This window comes from Podarcis melisellensis (assembly GCF_964234715.1).
Source record: "Podarcis melisellensis genome assembly, chromosome: 10".
NCBI classification, from domain to species: Eukaryota; Metazoa; Chordata; class Lepidosauria; order Squamata; family Lacertidae; genus Podarcis; species Podarcis melisellensis.
This window is the reverse complement of record NC_138542.1, coordinates 7690578-7709914: the sequence shown is the minus strand read 5'-3', so window position 1 is coordinate 7709914 and position 19337 is coordinate 7690578. Positions and strand designations below refer to the sequence as shown.

At 43.3% G+C, this 19337-nt stretch overlaps 1 long non-coding RNA gene across 1 annotated transcript in view; it reads right to left on the bottom strand.

Annotated features, from left to right (window-relative positions):
- Positions 1–19337, bottom strand: part of LOC309379079 — a 34862-nt gene that overhangs the window by 14307 nt on the left and 1218 nt on the right. The window contains exon 2 of the long non-coding RNA XR_014172352.1: positions 3081–3232. This is a non-coding gene — a long non-coding RNA (uncharacterized lncRNA). The remainder of the gene's footprint in view (positions 1–3080; positions 3233–19337) is intronic.

Below are 19337 nucleotides of genomic sequence, written 5' to 3'. Positions count from 1 at the left end.
TGAAGTTGTTGAGCTTTTTAGGGTTTAGGCCCCTGAAACGGACTTGGGACATACCTGCCCTAACCATAACCCTAATACATACGTGGCCTTTCACAAACCACCCATTTCATTGATGGTAAACAACTTTTGTATCTGTCGCCAAGCCAGCTGTGTTACCAATGACAAAATACCCACTTTGCAGAAGGGAAAAGCTTCGTCTACCTGGCAACACATTTAACCCCTCCCCTCCCAAAAATCAATGAATAGATAAGCTTTCTCTTAGTTTCCATCTCTTGGCAGTCAAACATAAGATCTGTGACTGTTATCTTACCATTAAAAAAAAATTTCCAGTAGAATTACTGGAACTATGCTAGGATTGTTCTTTCTTTTATTTTCAAGAAACTTTTCTCCATAACGTACGTACAGTATTTGCCATTAAGCAATGCTTCTGATTTTAGATGTAAACTGCATTTGCCAAGTTCACAGTACAAATTTTGCTAATTCTGTTGTACTGAAATCCACACAACGCTGCACTCCTTTGGCTTAGGATATATTTCCAGTGTGGCGCTCAATCCTGAGCAACTTCTACAGCAAAGTAAATTAACTCCCCTTTTTGTTCTTTCCTCCCACACCTTCCCCAGAGTGGCTGGGGAAACCCAGCCAGATGTGTGTGGGGGAGAGGGTATAAATAAAATTAATAATAATAATGATAATAATTTCCGTTTAAAACCGTTTTATTGTTTTGAAGTTTGTACGCTGCTCTTCTCTAGGTTTCAAACCCCATTTCTTTTAACTTCTGTGCTTATGCTTTCTAAATGCTTTTACTGTACTATCATTTTGCTGGGGAAACCCAGCCGGATAGGCGGGGTATAAATAAATTATTATTATTATTATTATTATTAACACCCTGAGACACTATTTGAAGGATGGGTTATAGTTTTTATAATAAATTATAACAAATCTGCTTCTACAAGTTTTTCTTCACCCCATGACTTGTAGCAAGCTATCGGCAATGTAGAGTTTCATACTGTCAAGTACAGAATGTGAAACCAAATTTGAGACCACTAAGTTTGACTTTCCCTGTGCCTTCTCGTCTGCCTGCTTTAGAACCCCATAACCCAGAGCACTTGTTGGCTATCTTTTCCCTTATATTTTTAGCAGCTGCACTATGAACTCACTCTGCTATTTTCAGTTGCTCGTGACTGACAAGTGTTCCCGGCAGAGGAGCACCAAGTGGGGAAAGTGTTCCTACAGCTCGGTTTCTAGCTCTCAGACATGGCTCCCCGTGAGCAATGTTCTCCTAAATCCTGCTGTGCTGTGCCATTTAATTGACAAACCACCGCCCCAGTCGTAACCATAGAAGAGACCTTCTATTGATCCTCTGAGACAACTGGAGCGCAGACACTGGCAACAAGGTAGACAAAATGAAAAGGTACACCTATTTCTTCAGTCAGGAAATCAATGGTCCTGTCAAAACTCATTTATGGTGAGTTATAGCCCCCTTCTGCTAATAGGTGGGAAAGTAAATGGGTTGATTCCATCATGCAAAACTCAATATAATGCGCGATTGCTCGAATATGTATGGAGCCTAGCAAGCAAGAGAACTTGGGAATGAAGTTCACAGGAGTGTCCAACTGTCTCCACATATTTGGCAAGCTGCAAGGTTCACCTCTTTGGTATTTCTCTATTAAAATGGCAGAATGCCCAGTCAAGGTTCTCTTGAAAAGTCAAGGCCTTTCTGAATGCTATCCTTCTGATATATCAGAAGCTCATCTAAGATTCTTTCTCAAAGTTCAAAAATATTTGTTTTCTGATGTGCAATTCGGAGTTTGGACGAGCAAAATAAAATGCAATATTACCATTATCTAAATCTACATTATCTAAATGTAGAAAAACATGATGCTTTACAAAGCCCTGCATTTTTATTTCTTGCTTTTTATTCAGGCTATAGCATCATGAAAACAAATGTGGCTTTCTTCAAATTACAGTGGTACCTTGGTTTTCGAACAGAATGCCTTCCGGGAGTCCGTTCGACTCCCAGAACTGTTTGAAAACCAAAGTGTGGCTTCCAATTGGCTGCAGGAGTGTCCTGCAGCCAATTGGAAGCCGCGCTAGATGTTCTGCTTTCGAATATCATTCAAAAACTGGAACACTCACTTCCGGGTACATTTGGGAGCCAATTTGTTTGGGAGCCAAGGCATTCAGCTTCCAAGGTACGACTGTACTAATAAAAAACCAATAGGGTTTTACATTGTTGATTAAGGTTATAATCTGACATTTCAGAAAGGTGCCAGTGAAGAACAAAATAAACAATTGGGGGAGTGTATGTGTCTATCTAGGCAGGCTTCAATTTCCCCCTCCCCCTGCTTCTATTTTCTGGAATTTTTACCATAATAATGTGTATATTTTTGCTATCATACTTCCTGACACCTTGTTTAGTATTAATGTGAGCTTTAACACTTGTCTGCAATCCAAATCTTCATGGGCTCAATGCAATAGAACTGCATTAAGGGCACTGGAGTGACTCAGATTCCAATTCATCCCAATTTGCTGTCTGGCTCTTAAAATGACATGAGAATTTGAGGTTAAGGAACTAGGAAGGCAGGGAAATCAAACTGGTTTCAATAGAAACACAGATTTTATCATTTGATGACTATAATACTGGGCTTATTTTGAATGCACCTCACAAACATTCAGTCAATTTAGGTGCATTTATTTTGTTCAGAACCATGGCGGTTTATTTGATTTTTAAACCAGTGGCCCACAGAGAGCCCAGGGTAGTGCGTATGTTTTACCCTCACAACAATCCTGTGAAGCAGAATAGGCTGAGAGAGTGAGTGATCGGTCCAAGTGTGTCTAATGTCTGAATGGTGATTTTTGAACCAGGTCTTTCCAGTGGATCTATATCCACACGCTCACCACACCCACACCCTGAAGAACTGAGGCAATGGAAGCACAGTTGGGACACAGTAGACAGGATGAAGGAAGTGAGGACCGGCCCTATCATTAGATGGATGAGGTGGCTGCCTCAGGCCACTGTTTTTGCTTGTCATGAATGGGAGGCAAATGGCTGTGATACAATTTATTTTATTTCTTCTTACCGTCACAATGGGTGGGGGATCAATCCTTGTGGGATTTTTTACCTCAGGACCAAAATTACTCAGCTGCTCTTGACTACCACGCAGACTGTTCATGGGATGTGTCCGCACCATTTTCTGCTCTGCTTCAGGCAGAAAAATGTCTTGGGCTGGCCCTGAAAGAGTACAGCAAACTATTAAAAATGCCCCCTCTGCCCTTTAAACCCAACCCCTGCTAGTTTTTTTTTATATAAAAAGGTCTAGATATTACTCATGTACTTTCACGTATTTAACAATAATCTTAAGGGCTTTATTGAAAGAGCTGTGTGAGAGAGAATGAAAGCAATACATTTTTCCAGTAGATCGATGAATCTGTTTGTGTCTTTTCACCACAAAACTACGGTCTATTATTTGAAGCACAAATATTTTTTTTCTGCTTTTTCAGCCCTCTAAACTGGCGTTTGTTGCCACACACATTTCTCTGTTTCTAAGCACTCCTGTTTGCCGGGCTGGCATTTCTTGCTGCCATAATTTATCCGAGAAAACCAAAGGGAGCATCAGGGCGGAGGGTGTCGCAAGCGGGTCAAGATGGCAGGTTAGAACTTAGCAGAAAAGGTTTGCATATGTGTGCATGATGATATTGCTGCCAAATCCCAAGCACGGTGCTTTTCCTTACCCCACAGTTCAGCAGCTTTATCTGTTTTGTTTGCTCAAGGTGCTTAGTGATTATATTGCCTAGTTCTTATACACAACTGCTAGGTAAATCGTCTTCTGAGAGGGAGCCCTTTAGATTGCAGGTGTGAGCTCACATATCTGAATCATAGCTCTCAACTTACAGATTTGAAAATAAGGGACCAGCAGCCTTGAAAATAAGGGATCAGCAGCCAAAATAAGGGATTTTAGTCAACCAGCTGAATTACGAAGTTAAAAGGGACCAGATAATTTTGGAGAGCAGCGCCGGCTTTTAGCCCTTCGTTTCCAGAGGTTGCTGCTCAAGACACCAGCTGATGAAACACTGCAATCAAATAACTACAAGCAGCAACCACTTTTCGTGCAAAACGAAGTCCAAGCTACGAAGATGCTGCTGCAGTTCTGTATCTTTTCTCTTGTGCTCCATCTGCAGCTCTGAGTTCCATCAGGCGGGGCGGGAGGAGGGGGGGGGAATAGCGCCCGAAGTAAACCCATCTATGCTAGTCTACCACTGCAAATCTATGGGAGAAGTGCTTGCGGTCCTTCTTCCGCTTTCCCCCTCTATGGTTAGCCCTTGGAACACCTGCCCACGCCTCCTTCACCTCTCTCTGAACTGCTTTCTCTATGGTTGCCCTCACTCTCCTCTCAAGGCTCCTCAGCAATTCATAGGGCGCACCAGGCTGCCCATTTCATCCGGGTCCTTTGGTGGGGCAGCCGCAGTGTGGCCTAGCGGGAGCGGCAGCAGCGGGCAGAGGAGAGGCCCCAGGCAGAGATGCTCAGTTTGGCAACCGCAAGGAGGATGGTGGCAGAAGGGCCGGAAGCTCCCGCCAGTCCCTGCGGGGAGGGGCTCCCGGGGGCCGGGGCTGGTGAGAGGAGGCCGGAGGGGGGCAGACCGGGCAGCCAAGCAACACAGCTGGAGCCTCCCTCCTCCCTGGCTGGCAGGGAGGGAGGGAGGGAGAGGAGCTGCTTCCTTTGAAACCCGGGAAATTTAAGGGGCATCATCAGTAAGGGACAGCAGCGGGACATAGGGAGATAGGCGCTGGGATAAGGGAGTTTCCTGCCAAATAAGGGACAGTTGACAGCTATGATCTGAATACATAAATATAGAAAAGTAGCTGCTGTGGGGAAGGCCACTGGCCTAGTACGGTGCCCTTTCCTCTGGTATCTAAATTTCCCAGGCAGGGATTTATTTGAGTGGAAGAGCATTCATGTACATGATTCCTCCACCTGCAGTCTGAAGTAGTGCAGCGGAGAGAAACAGGTTTTCCTCCATCTGCTCCTTAAATTACCAATGTTTTCCTAGGCTAGGCCTCTTTACAACAATATATTCATTTCAGTGTGTTCCGAAAATGTGATCGAGACATTTTTTAATTTTTTAGATCGAGACTTTTTTAAGATTCAAAAGGAAGGAGAGAGATGTATTATGGATTATTCCGATTATTAAAAACACCTTTCAAGAAGAGAGTTATCTCTTAATCATGTGCATTCAAATCAAGGACAAGCTTTGGAAAATTATGAACAGGCTCATATGTCATGAAGTTCCTCAGATCATATCTAGCTCCCTATAAGCTTAATGGACATTGGCAGATAAAAGGCTAAAAAAAAAAAGAACGCGCCATGCTCGTTGACCCCACACATTAACAGTGTAATACAAAACCACAAGAGATCTTTTACCAGCAGAAACCATATTGAGTCTCATCTTTCCCAGCAGGTGGGGACCTTTAACTTGATTGGCATAATATACTAAGAACTTATTTACAGTATCTTAATATGCTGATTTCCTGTCGTTTCAAATATCAAAAGATTGCTATTATTTTAACAGAGGATAATAAGCGTTCTGGCTCACTGTATTAAGGAAAAAATAAGATGGAGTAGACAAAGCAGTCGAGTGTAGGGACTGTAATCCACTGGGTTATATAATGCAAGAACTTGAGGATTTTCAGAAAGTGCTTTGAATAGTTATACTTTAAAACCTGGGTAGGTAAGCTGTCCCTCCCTTACAGATATTGCTGGACCCCATGATCTCTCACCACTGGCTATGCTGGCTGGACCTGAGAGGAGCTGGTGTCCAACAACTTATGAATGGGCCCTGCCACAGTGTAATGCACACATAGCTGTCAACTTTCAGATTTGAAAATAAGGAATCAGCCTTGGAAATAAGGGATCAGCAGCCTCACCTATCCCGGGGACAGTCTACGGGATGTCTAACAATCTGGGATAGCAGTGGGAAGCAGCGGAAAACGGCGCTGGAATAAGGGAATTTCCCGCAAAAAAAGGGAAGGTTGACAGCTATGAATGCACAGCTATATCATGTGCATGAAATGTGTGACCATCATCAGTCAATATTCAGCAGTGGGATCTATTGATCTATCTATCTACCTATCAGTGCTATTTTTATAGAAAAAGAGGTGCCAGATCTCGCCACGAATGCCATACTACTCTGGAATTATCACCTGTGGATTGCATGTAGAGCCGACACATTACATTAAAAAGCAATATTTATTCCCCAAATCTTTAGACTAGCGACAACAAATTATTTAAATGACCCAAGAAAAGGAAACGTTCTGTGAAATAACGGACAGGGGGCAACTGTTTTGCGCTACTGTTGTTGTGAATATCACAGTGCTTAATTTTGCTTGGACAGAACAGTCACAAACTGCACCTCACAGTCATTTGGCCCCTTGTGCTTACAAAATCCACAAGTGTGTTTGTTTGCATACACACACACACAGCTGCAGAAAACATTTCATGGCATCTGATAATGTGGCCTCGGGCCTTATGCAGAAAGAAATCGGTTAAGCTCTTTGTTGCTTATTCTCTGGATTGTCCATCATGACCTCTGGCAAGTGCTGGAGGCAGTAATGCCTACCTAAAGGATTTGAAACCTCTCCATTCTTAAGGAAATCAGCCCTGAGTGCTCACTGGAAGGACAGATCCTGAAGCTGAGGCTCCAATACTTTGGCCACCTCATGAGAAGAGAAGACTCCCTGGAAAAGACCCTGATGTTGGGAAAGATGGAGGGCACAAGAAGAAGGGGACGACAGAGGACGAAATGGTTGGACAGTGTTCTCGAAGCTACAAACATGAGTTTGACCAACCTGCGGGAGGCAGTGGAAGACAGGAGTGCCTGGCGTGCTCTGGTCCAGGGGGTCAAGAAGAGTCGGACACGACTAAACGACTAAACAACAACAACAAGAAAAGGATTTGTCACAGATTCAAGTGGCTGTAGATCCCAGATATCTTCCCTTGTTGGGGTCTGATTCCTATCAGAATCTTTACTCATCTTTGCAGCCAAGGCATTACTGAAAATATGTGAAGAGCTCATTTTAAAACAAACCAGCTTTTATCCAATCAAGGATGCACCATACAGTAGGTAAACGATGGAGGAGTTCTATTATTTCGTCACTGGCTAGCTGAAACCCATCACGTTTGCTTGGCTAATGTTCTAGGCAAGGCTCCCCACGCAGGACTCTTATGGGTTGGGGAGCGGGCTGCCACAAAGACAACACTCTTTTTCTTCTCTTATTGGTGTTAATGGCAGTGCAGGCCTCATGCAGCGAAGCCCCTCCTGTTTCCATCCCTAAACTGCAAATTAATCTCCTGTTTCTCAGTTGTTAACCACAAACAAGATGGCCCACCGTTTCCCTGTAAAGCTGCTTGATGAGGTCTCATGTTGTGACTGTTCCCAAAAGGTGCTGATCTTGATGTTTGTTCCCTGGGGCTAAAATGACATTGGTATAATTGCCACAAGCTTATCCTTCATCATGTCCCAGGATAAATCAAAGGGCTGGACAAATCATTATATTACACAGTCTATATGCACAAACAGGACACACATACAGACACAGAATTCTCCTTTTCCCCTCAGTCCTAGCGCCATGATGGGTTCAGAGATCACCTCTCCCTGCTAATCAGATAATGAGGGTGATCTGATGAGAAAGAAAACTGGCAGGGCTGCAACACAATGGAAAACTGGACAAGGAGGTCTGGCATGTCACCGAGAAAGCCTTGGCAGGCTGGATCAGACCAGCAGACCAGGGATTCATCACCCCTATCATAGACACTAATAGAGGGACGCGGGCATAGCTGTCAAGTGTCCCTTATTTGAAGGGACAGTCCCTTATTCCAGCGCCGTGCCCCGCTGCTGTCCCTTATTGATGGATGTCCCTTAAATGATGTCCCTTAAATTTCAAAGGAAGCAGCTCCTCTCCCTCCCTCCCTGCCCGCCAGGGAGGAGGGAGGCTCCAACTGTGTTGCTTGGCTGTGTTGCTCACCCAATAAGAAGTCTAAGAACGACTGGGGGGGTGGAGCTTGCATGCCTTGTGTTTGGCTAGTTAATGCAAGCTGAGGGGGTTTTTGAATGCTGGACGCCATTTTGTTGCACATGCTGCTGCAAACTTTGAAGTGCAAAGCCAGGCCAGGGAGCCATCTTAAGTTGAGGCTGCATAGGCCTTGTGGTGCATGTGATTCAGATTCTATTCAGTTGAACCTCTGGTTACAAAGTTGGTTGGACAGTGTTCTCGAAGCTACCAGCATGAGTTTGACCAGACTGCAGGAGGACAGGAAGACTGGAGTGCCTGGAACAGGTGAGGCTGCAGGTCCCTTATTTTGGCTGCTGGTCCCTTATTTTCAAGGCTGCTGGTCCTTTATTTTCAAATCTGTAAGTTGACAGCTATGGATGTGGGTGGTGCTGTGGTCTAAACCACTGAGCCTAGGGCTTGCTGATCAGAAGGTCGGTGGTTCGAATCCCCATGATGGCATGAGCTCCTGTTGTTCAGTCCCAGCTCCTGCCCACCTAGCAGTTCGAAAGCACGTCAAGTGCAAGTTGATAAATAAGTACTGCTCTGGTGGGAAGGTAAACAGTGTTTTCGTGTGCTGCTCTGGTTACTCCAGAAGCTGCTTAGTCATGCTGGCCACATGACCTGGAAGCTGTCTGTGGACAAAACGCCGTCTTTCTCGGCTGAGCGAGATGAACGCCGCAACCCCAGAGTCATCCGCGACTGGACCTAATGGTCAGGGGTACCTTTACCTTTACCATTAGGTAGAATGAGGCACTTGCCTCAGGCAGTAAATGCCAGGGATGAAATCAGCCCTCTACCATTTCCCCTTAAGCTAACCTGTCTCCTAACCTAGCCTACTGCCAACAGGTACATTGCAGGACGTTGCCCCATCATCAGTGTTGAAGTAAGTTGAATTATGTGTATAAATGGAGGGACTCAAGCAGCACTATTAGCATGTTTGCCTAGACAGCACAGTTTACATTGAATTCCCGACATCGCTCCACAACCTGGCCCAAATCACTGAGCATAAAATAAATTGGTCTGTTTTTGGAAGCAAGCAGAGCTCCGCCAGCTATACATATCAGAGAGGTGGCGCACACTGTAATACACAGCTAGTGAGGAGGAGAAGGCTGTCACAATTTGCAAGTTTAAATGTCAAAATAATCATAGATGGGGATTCAGACAGCTTAAAACAGCAGTTATACTGGAGTGAAAATAATAGCAGGCTGTTAAACACATGTGTATGCACAAGGTAAGAAACAAAACCTGATCCGGACATAATATTGGTTCCTTTTTTTGAGGGGGTGGATGCCCCCAGGAACTCAAAACATCAACACATTAAAAAATGAATGAGTTTCAAAACAGAAAACATCACCCTCTGGGTGTTGAAGAAAAATGGTTCTACACTGAAATGGGGACGACGACGATGACGATGACGACCAGTTTTTGTCCACTAGATGTCTCACAGATCTGGAATGTTCATCTGGACATTTGAAAAATACATTCATCTAGACATCTGGATTCCATGCTGGAGTCTTTAATACTAGGAACAGGTTCATACATGTGCAAAGCCTTGGAGAATTAATCAAATCCTGATGCAGAATGTGCCGCTTCCACTATCCCAATAATGTCAGAAGATAAGTGTTTCTCGTAATGAAAGCTACTGAAAAGTTATTAAGAAATTCCAATGGGAGGTTTAAAAAAATGCAAAGAATTGGAGTTTTGAGCATAGTTTCATGTAACTATGCTCAAAACTCCAATTCTTTGCATTTTTTTTAAACCTCCCACTGGAATAAAATACATTCACATATTACTTTCTTCCAAATGATTATCTTGTTTTCCCTATAACTACTGCACCTTAAAAAAGGTTAAAACCAAACTTAGATACAAATGTTCAAGGAGTATTTTCTCAAAAAAAATATTTGGTATATCAATAATCTCACAAAAAGAATTAGGTGTATGTGAGGAATTGATAAAAATTAAACAGAATGCCATAAATATATGAAGAGGAATCTGGTATTTGTAATACATGAGCTCCATCTCCTGAAAATTGGAGGAAGCAGCAATATATGTTTCCAGATAAAGACTTCTGAAATAAAAATGTAGGAATTCTTCATGCATTGGCCAGGGTTCCACATAACGTCATCATACTTTACCAGTGGCGTAGTGTGGGTTGTCAGCACCCGGGGCAAGGCAAGTAATTTGCGCCCCCAACCCGTGGATTTGCGCCCCCTAACCCTAACCCCCGGTGCAGCCGGCCCCCCTGCACCCCCCACGCTACGCCACTGCACTTTACCCAATACACGTAGAAGCTTTGGGTTCATCTAACCTGTCCCCTTTCCTTTGCTGGCACGGCTGTGATGAGATCAAAAGCTTTCACTTCCATTTTAAACTAACCATAGTTTCTAGTTATGTCTGAACTGGGAGCTGTGGCTACTTGATTGCAATATGGTAACAACTACTGCTTGAAGTTGGCTTGTTTCAATAAACCATAGTTAATAACGACCTTGTTTTGCCCAGACTTGGACATAACATGGAATCACAGATAGCTGAAAATAGAAGCAAAAGCTTCCACTCTTGTTGCAGCCATGCTGGAGGAGGAAGGCAAGAAGTGAATGAGTGCATGCAATGCTAAACTATGGAAAGAGAGCTTGCACGTGGCTTCCGTAATATTTAAAGGGCCTGTTACTTGAGAGGAAGATAAAATTGCATGGAATTCTATGCATAGAATTTTGTTTTTGTTGTCTGCATATAAATGAGGGAAACTTAAAGAATTAAAGGTGTTATGTTAAACTATAGTTATATCTTCCAACAAGTATTATTCATGATTAAGCACGTGCTAATGACAGATTTTGAAACAGTTGAAGTTGATAACCTAAATAAGTATTGCATGAAAGATTGAGCTGATTAAACAAATTCTAAAGTACAAGCTTGTGGAACTGTAACTTTAAGGCAACTAATACATTTGCTGCATCTTACTCCATTTTCTACAATAAATTCTCAAGTGGTGGTTCTTTGTCATTCAATCCGTTTCCTTTTATTTCCTTCAAATTATATTAGATTTTGTGTGTGTGTGTGTTTTGATGTTGGTTATGGCCCCTGTTTTACATCCGTGTGGATGCTTTTCCAGACACTTATGGAATGGACCACAGAGCACTGGGGACTTTCCAGTGTTACATACTGTTTGCTCTTGCAAGTGCCAAAACTAATAACAACAGTTTAGCACGTGTGCCTGGGAAATCACAAAAGGGATGCAAGCCAAGGAACAAAAGCAATTGAGAAAGGAAATCTGATATACAGTATTCCACAGTAACAGGCCTAAGCTCTAGTCAAGGCATTAAGGCTTATCCACACATGAGCATTACTGTATTTAGATGTTTCCCCTCATTCAGATTAGACTGGAGTAGTCCAAAAACAAATGTATTTGAATTTGTATATAAGGAGCACTTTGGTCTTTCTTGATCTTACCAGTAGGCATTTCCTTTTGTTCTGACCATCTGATACATGTCTACTCAAACGTAAGTCCCATTGTTTTCCATGGAGCTTACTCCAAATAAGTGAGCACAGCTCTGCAGCCTTCAATCTTCAATCACAGAATTATAGAATTGTAGAGTTGGAAGGAACCTCAAAGGCCCTTGAGATATTTGAAGATGGCTATCATATCTACTCCCAGTCTCCTCTTTTCCAGGCTAAACATATCCAACTCCCTCAAACACTCCTCATAAGGCTTGGTTTCCAAACTCTGTATGTGCTCTGCCCATGTTCCAGCTTGTCAATATCCTTCTTAAATTGTGGCCCCCAGAACTGGTCACAGTATTCCAGGTGTGGTCTGACCAAGGCAGAATAGAGTGGTACTATACCTTCCCTTGATCTGGATACTATACTTCTGTTGTTGCAGCCTAAAATAGCATTAGCCTTTTTTTTGCCACTGCATCACTCTGTTGACTCACGTTCAGCTTGAGGTCCACCAAGACCCTGAGATCCTTTTCACATGTACTGATAGTAAGCCATGTGTCCATCTTATTTGTGCAGCTGGGTCTTCCTGCCTAAGTGCAGAACCTGACATTTGTCCCTATTAACATTCATTTTATTAGTTTTGGCCCAGTTCTCCAATCTGTTCAGGTCATATTGAATTCAGCTTCAGTCGTCAGTGGCAATATCTACCCACTCCCAGTTTGGTGTCACCTACAAATTTGATACCTTCATCCAAGTTATTTATAACGACGCTGAACAACAACAGGCCTAGTACAGAACCCTGCATCAATCCACTTATCACTTTTCCCCTCAGGATGACAAGGAACCATTAGTGAGCACTCTTTGGGTTTGGTTGGAGAACCAGCTCCAAATCCACCAAACAATCACTTTGTTCAATCCAGTTTTTACCAGATTTCTCACTAGAATGTCCTGGTGGACTTTGCTAAAAGCCTTACTGAAATCAAGATACACTATGTCTACAGCATTCCCCTGATCTAACAGCTTGTAACTCTATCCAAAAAAACACTCAAATGTCTGGCAGGACTTGTTTTTGAGGGGGGTCAGCTTCCCCTAAATTACTGGGTGCCAGATCCTTCCCATATTTCCTGGATGTAGTAAAAGTTAGAATTGATGAAGGTTTGGTTAACATTGGCCAAACACACAAAAAACCTTGGATTTAGTTATCAGCTGGGCAGAGCTAGCTGGGTGGGGCATTAGCAGGAGACAAAGGCCTGGTTGTTGCAGCTTGCCACAGCCTCCTACCATCCTACTGACTACCGTACTTTTCACTCTATAAGACGTATCCGACCATAAGACACACCTAGTATTTTGAGGAGGAAAACAAGAAAAAAAAGTATGCTGAATCAAATGTTGTTGAAGAGGCTTTGCGCAGCTATCGCTGAAGCCAGAACAGCAAGAGGGATCGCTGCGTAGTGAAAGCAGCAATCCCTCTTGCTGTTCTGGCTTCAGTGATAGCCGCGCAGCCTGCATTCGCTCCATAAGACGCACACACATTTCCCCTTACTTTTTAGGAGGGAAAAAGTGTGTCTTATAGAGTGAAAAATACGGTATCTTTCCCCTCACGTAGTGAATTTTGGTAATAAAATTGCTGTTGCCTCTTCCCTTGCCTCCTCCACCATCATCACGCAAACACGTGGAGTTTTATTATTGCAGTAAAAACACTTTATGCTGGCTTTTCTATAAAAAAATAGTATAGAAGATGCCTGTCAAACATTAGCAAATCTTATGCCTAATGAGACCAGCTCTGGCCAGGGAGGGTGGGGTACAAATAAAAATTGATTATTATTAATTACCCCTGACTATTCACCATGTTGTCTTGGGTGGGAGGGAGTTGCAGTGCAACAACAAATGGAAAGAAACAGATTAGCTACTCCTGTGTTGCTCGGTTCCTTTATTAACCATGAAATTATTTTGAACAAAAAACTATGTACTCCGATGTTAGGGCTGAGCACAAATGCTGCCATTAGATCTGGTTCTATTTGAAATGTAGGATTACCATATTCTGAGTTAAGCTGCTCCTTTCACATTACTGTTTGTTTTGTCAACTTTTTGGCATTTATATTTATACTTAGAAACTGATATATTTAGAGCAATTGCTCTTTGGGCCTGATGTATTTCTCCTTTTCTTACAATAAAGCGGCAGGAATATTTATTTCTGAGAGTAATAGTCTCGTTTGTGCTGGTCTGGAACATCTCACCTGACACGATACATTTGCTTCTGAGTCACACACTGCATTGAAAGCATGCAAAACTATTATGCCAAAGTCAACCAAGCTCCAACAAGTGACTTTGAACACAGTGTCATGCAGATGCCATTAATAGCTACGTTATCAAAAGTCCAGAAATCTACAGTACAATTGAATTGCAATTGAAGTCTTCAACAAAAGTACTTTGAAGGGGTGCTCCACATGAAATTGCTGAATTAGCATTTATTAGCAAATTAATTTCACTATGTCCCTGCCCCCTGGAATATTATACTGGCTTTTTGAAAAGATAATGAAAGCTAAATAAATTGTGTGATCATATATTATCGCTGATGTGAATGGTCCTTGCGTTTGTCTGATATGCAGTCCATCGAACCTAACACAGAATTGCTACAGTTTTGTTTCTTTAAATTTCATTCCATTTGGCTCCACCATTGACAATGTGTGCATGTCCATGTGCACATAATATGCGTCAAGTGATTACAACACTTCAAGCATCTGATGAAATGGGCTCTACTCCACCAAAGCTTAGCCACAATAAACCTGCTAGTGTCTGAAGATGCCATGAGACTGTTCCTTTCACTGCCACAGACTTACGCAACTATTTATTTATTCATTATTTAAGAACATTTATATTCCTCTTTTCAGCTCCCAAAGGGTCCCCCAAGGTGGCTTCCAACGTAAAAACAAAAAAGTGCAAACATATTTTAGAAATATAAAAACTAACACAATAGATCAGTTAAATAATTAAAACAACAGCACGGCAATGGCTTTCAGGAAGCAATTCCATCAGGCTGAGTGACACTACTGAGAAGACACTTTCAAGCTGATGTGGGGGAACATGGATCCTGGCCTCTGATGCTGAACACTGTTTGCAAGGAAAAGAAGGCAGTCCTTCAGATAACCCGACCCCAACCCATTCAGGTTGATTACCTTTCTGACAAACTGTGTTTTATACCACAAAAGCTTATGCACCAATAAATCTGTTGCTCATTAAAATGTCATTCAACAGTTAAACATGGGCCAGTAATGGAGATGGAGAGATTGAGCTTGTTAAGTTGTGGGTGAACATAGCACACGACACAGCGATTCTTCAAACAGCTCTTCTTTATTCAGATGTCAGAACAGAACTAAGCTGAGGGGCTCAGTCAGCCTGCTTATATAGAGCTCCAGAACAATTGTAACTGTTGCCATTTTCTAAAACTATCCAATCACCGAACGTCACTTTTCAATCCTTCACTTGCATACAAAACTATCCAATCACTGAACATCACTTTTCGATCCTTCATTTGCATAACTATCTACAGTATTCCCCTGCTGGCCCAGGGTGAGAACTTCAGTACATAACAGAGCTGAAAGCTGGGAATCTTGCAGCAATTCCTCACTCACTATGTGGTTCATAAACACTGTACTGTTCAAGAGAACGAACAATGACTGAGAAATCCATAGTTCAAAACTCATTTCATTCAGAGATCCAAAAGCAAGTTGTAAGACCCTTCTATTAATAACATTTTTTTCTTTATGCTGAACCTAATCCTATGATGCCATGATGCTAAAACGATTTGGGGTGGTCCCATTAAATTTGTTTTTGACTGCTCTGATAGAAACCCCCCACTGGGATGCCAAAAGCTTTTTGTAACCTCCCCAAAAACATGCTTAACATGTTTTTACTTATTTTCAAGAATTACTAACCATTCTGTGATCCCAAATGTTTTTTGACCACTCCAATATCCCCCAAATGTGACTATTAAAACAAATTCAAATTTGCTCCACTCACTTTTACACTTCAGCCATGCCCAGAAACAGCTTGCCAACTTTGCTATAAAACTCTCCACACTTCAAAACACTGACCAACTTCTACAAACATGCACCAAACAATTATCCTAACTCTCCACGACCTGAGGCATTGCTACAGATTTCACAGTGACTGTCCTCAGTTACTTAATTAAGCAGGCTTAAGTGATCTGCGGAGCACAGCTGGAAGAGTCATTCTGCTGAAAGGGCATTTATTTTAGGCTTACTTCTGCTGCATCCTGATGCAAGAAAGCAGAAACTGGAAAAAGTAGATCACATAATCTATTATTTTCAAAGGATGGGAATCTAGAGGTTCAGGCAGGGAAGGCAAGGGTCTTTTGCTCAGTCTAGAAAAACAGTTACAACTGTTTCCTGTATTGCAGAGGGTCCCTTCTGAATCTACAATTCTATGATTCAGAGGATCAAATTGCAGGTGGCTGAAAGGAAGCAAGAAGCCTGTCACTCATTTCCCTCCAGCCTCGTATAAAAGTGTCACTTTGACCCTGAAACCACTGTGGGTGCCAGGCTACAGAGACTTGGACACAGGAGATGGAAATGTCTTGTCCTAAATCCATGACAAGCTTTCTCAATGGCACAGAGGCTGAAGAAGAGAGTGAGAAAACACATTCTGCACTATTTCACCTTGAATTCATCACCAGGGCTAGATAAAGGGACTCGGAGAAAGTTGACAGTGATGCATATTGAGGGGTCCAGGGACAGCTTGCCACCCCCTCCCCTATCTGGTGAAGAACTCATAAAGTTAAGGAGGAAATCTTCCTCCTCTCTCCCCCCAAACTTACACATTCCCCATGGAAATGATTAGGGAGGCATGCCACCATTTGTAAGGGCCACGCAAAGTAGACATGCACTTAATACGGGGTAGGCAGCAACAAGGGCCATCTTAAGTATATTGGGCGCTGGGATGCAAAGATCCCTCCTCCCGCCGTCGCCCCCCCCCGTTTCCCAGAGTTGCACACCATTTTTAGGGAGGACGGCGCTGCCAGCGATGTGCCCAGCTTTGAAGGGCTGGAGGAGACAGGCAGCAGCTGGAGGGCAGCACCTCCGCCGGGGAAGAGGCAGAGGCTGGACGCGGCGGCTCCCAGCTCAGCTGGACGCTTCAAAGCCCTATACGGCCTAGGACCCTTGTACCTACGGGACCGCCTCTCCTGGTATGCCCCACAGAGGAACTTACGGTCTTCAAACAAAAACATCTTGAAGGTCCCAGGCCACAGAGAGGTTAGGCTGGCTTCAACTAGAGCCAGGGCTTTTTCGGCTGCGGCTCCAACCTGGTGGAACGCTCTGTCACAAGAGACAAGGGCCCTCCAGGACTTGACATCTTTCCGCAGGGCCTGCAAGACAGAGTTGTTCCACCAGGCCTTTGGTCAGGGCGCAGCCTGACTCCCTCCTTTGGCAATCTTTACAAAACTTTAGTTTATGGTTGCCATCAATTTTGATTTTAATTAATTTTTATAATGTTTTATAATGTTGCACTGTTTTAGTGTTGTTAGCTGCCCTGAGCCCGGCTTCGGCTGGGGAGGGCGGGATATAAATAATTATTATTATTATTATTATTCGTGCCGTAGTGGCCACAGCAGGCGGAGGCGCCAGGCACGGGGCTGCTTAGGCGCAGCATGGCAGAGGTGGGCAAGGGCGGTGAGCTGATGCCGGAAGGCGCCGTGTCCAGCCTCCGCCTCTTCCCTGGCACCCTCCAGAACTTGGCGCCCTGGCGCCCTTCACCACTAACACCTCTGGCAGCAACGTATCTTGTCTTTCCTCAACTTACTACAAGGGCGGAGGAACCAGGGTCTTACTGTAAAGGCAGTTCATTTTCACTTTGCCACTGGCATCAGAATGGAGATTGTGCCATCTGCTGGGCTAGAAAATGGGAAAATGTCCCCATTTGCAACTTTTCAACTGAGTTGGTCCATTTCTGGTGTTATTTAGCCACTAGAGGGCATGTCTACCCTTACCCAAAACTCCATAATCAACAGTTTAGCAATACGTTTGTTAGGACCAGCCAAAATCTCCAACCAAATTTGTGGCAAGCTTTCGAGTTCTCTGGTGCTCTTCGTCAGGCAAGAGGTTACACAAAACAGGGACTGAACAACCTGCAATCAACATCTTGGAACTAAGTCTACATATTGACCTCATGGCTACAAATATCTAGCCAAATTTTTGTACTTCTATGTTTTTTACTGTTAAATTCCCTTCCCTGCTGTCAAAGCTTCCCATAATTTAGTGGTATTTGGGTTGGCCAAAATGTCAATTTTTTGAGTTTTCTTCTTATAGACCAACATGCATTTTATCTTCCCAATAAATATTGCTAACAGAATTCCAACCCAGAAGCTTGTTATTCTGCCTGGAATTATAGATCAGGTTTGATCCTATGGGCCTGAGATTTCCACAACAATTTAAAGCAGATTAGAGTGCAGCTGATGGTTATGTTATGTCTGTAATAATTTTAAATAAAAATCAAAAGGGGCAGACTTTGCATTAATTTAATGGGAATCCTTGCAGCCTACAAAGGTTAAATTACAACACGACTCCAAAATAAGTTGGCAGATAACATATTCCCATTCAAACAGACAAGAACATAAAATATGAGCGGACTGTCAGGCCCCCTAATCCTAATTTGTAAGCAGTAAAGCAAGACCATTCAACCAATGTGGGCCTACACAAAGCTTGTGGCATGAATATCCACAAATCACTTATATCAAAGCATACCAAAGAACTCCGAGTTCTGAGGAAGTATAGGTGCCTACTCCCTGGGGCCCAGACCACCCACAAAATCCCCCATGAAGGGGCCAGGCACCCACAAATTTTGGCACCAGGGCCATGCACGCTTCATGGCACCCATGGCCCCGGGCACCCACGGTCGCAGGGCCAAGCTGGCATTCCTGTGAGGAAGTCTTCCTTCCAAGCACTGTTCACACCTGCAGACCATGTGCCAGGATATGGGATAATAATAATTTAAAGCAGATTGGCCAGTTGCATCAAGAAGGCCAGGGCTAGCAGAAAACAGCATAGCACTTCCAGGAGGAAGGACTGTTGACAGTCATGGGCCATCATACTTATAGACCCTCCCAATTTATCTTTTACAATGTAATTGCAGAAGTTCTAAGAAGACTTATGCCCCAGTTATGAATATGCTGAAATCTGTGTGATGGGGTGAGCTCCTGTTGCTCTGTCCCAGCTTCTGCCAAGCTAGAAGTTCAAAAGCATCCCAGTGCAAGTAGATAAATAGGTACCGCTGCGACGGGAAGGTAAACGGCGTTTCCATGCGCTCTGACTTCTGTCACGGTGTTCCATTGCGCCAGAAGTGGTTTAGCCATGCAGACAAATGCCAGCTCCCTTGGCCTGAAAAGTGAGATGAGCACCGCACCCTATAGTTGCCTTTGACTGGACTTAACTGTTCCTTTACAATTTTCTACCTTTATGTCCAAACAGACCCCAAACCATTACTGTGGATTAGGTCTGCAACAGTAAATAGGAATACTCTGGAGTCAATATAAACTCTTTCCATTCTATCCAAACTTATAAAATCAGAAGAAAAAGAAAATGATAGCTTTCCTGGTTAATCCAATAGGCCATTTAAATGATAACCATCCTCTGCTAACATTGGCCTCAGAGAAGTTACCTATAGCTTATTATTAAGCCATAGCATCAGGCAGTCAAAAGTATGTTGCTCCAAGGGGAAACGTTAGAAGACTAAAAAGCTTTTCTTGAATTGCCCTATTGCTGCAGCTATACCTCCCACATATAACTGGCTCTGAAAGCAAACTGGTAGAAATTGCACTGGAAAGGACTGTGGAATTGGT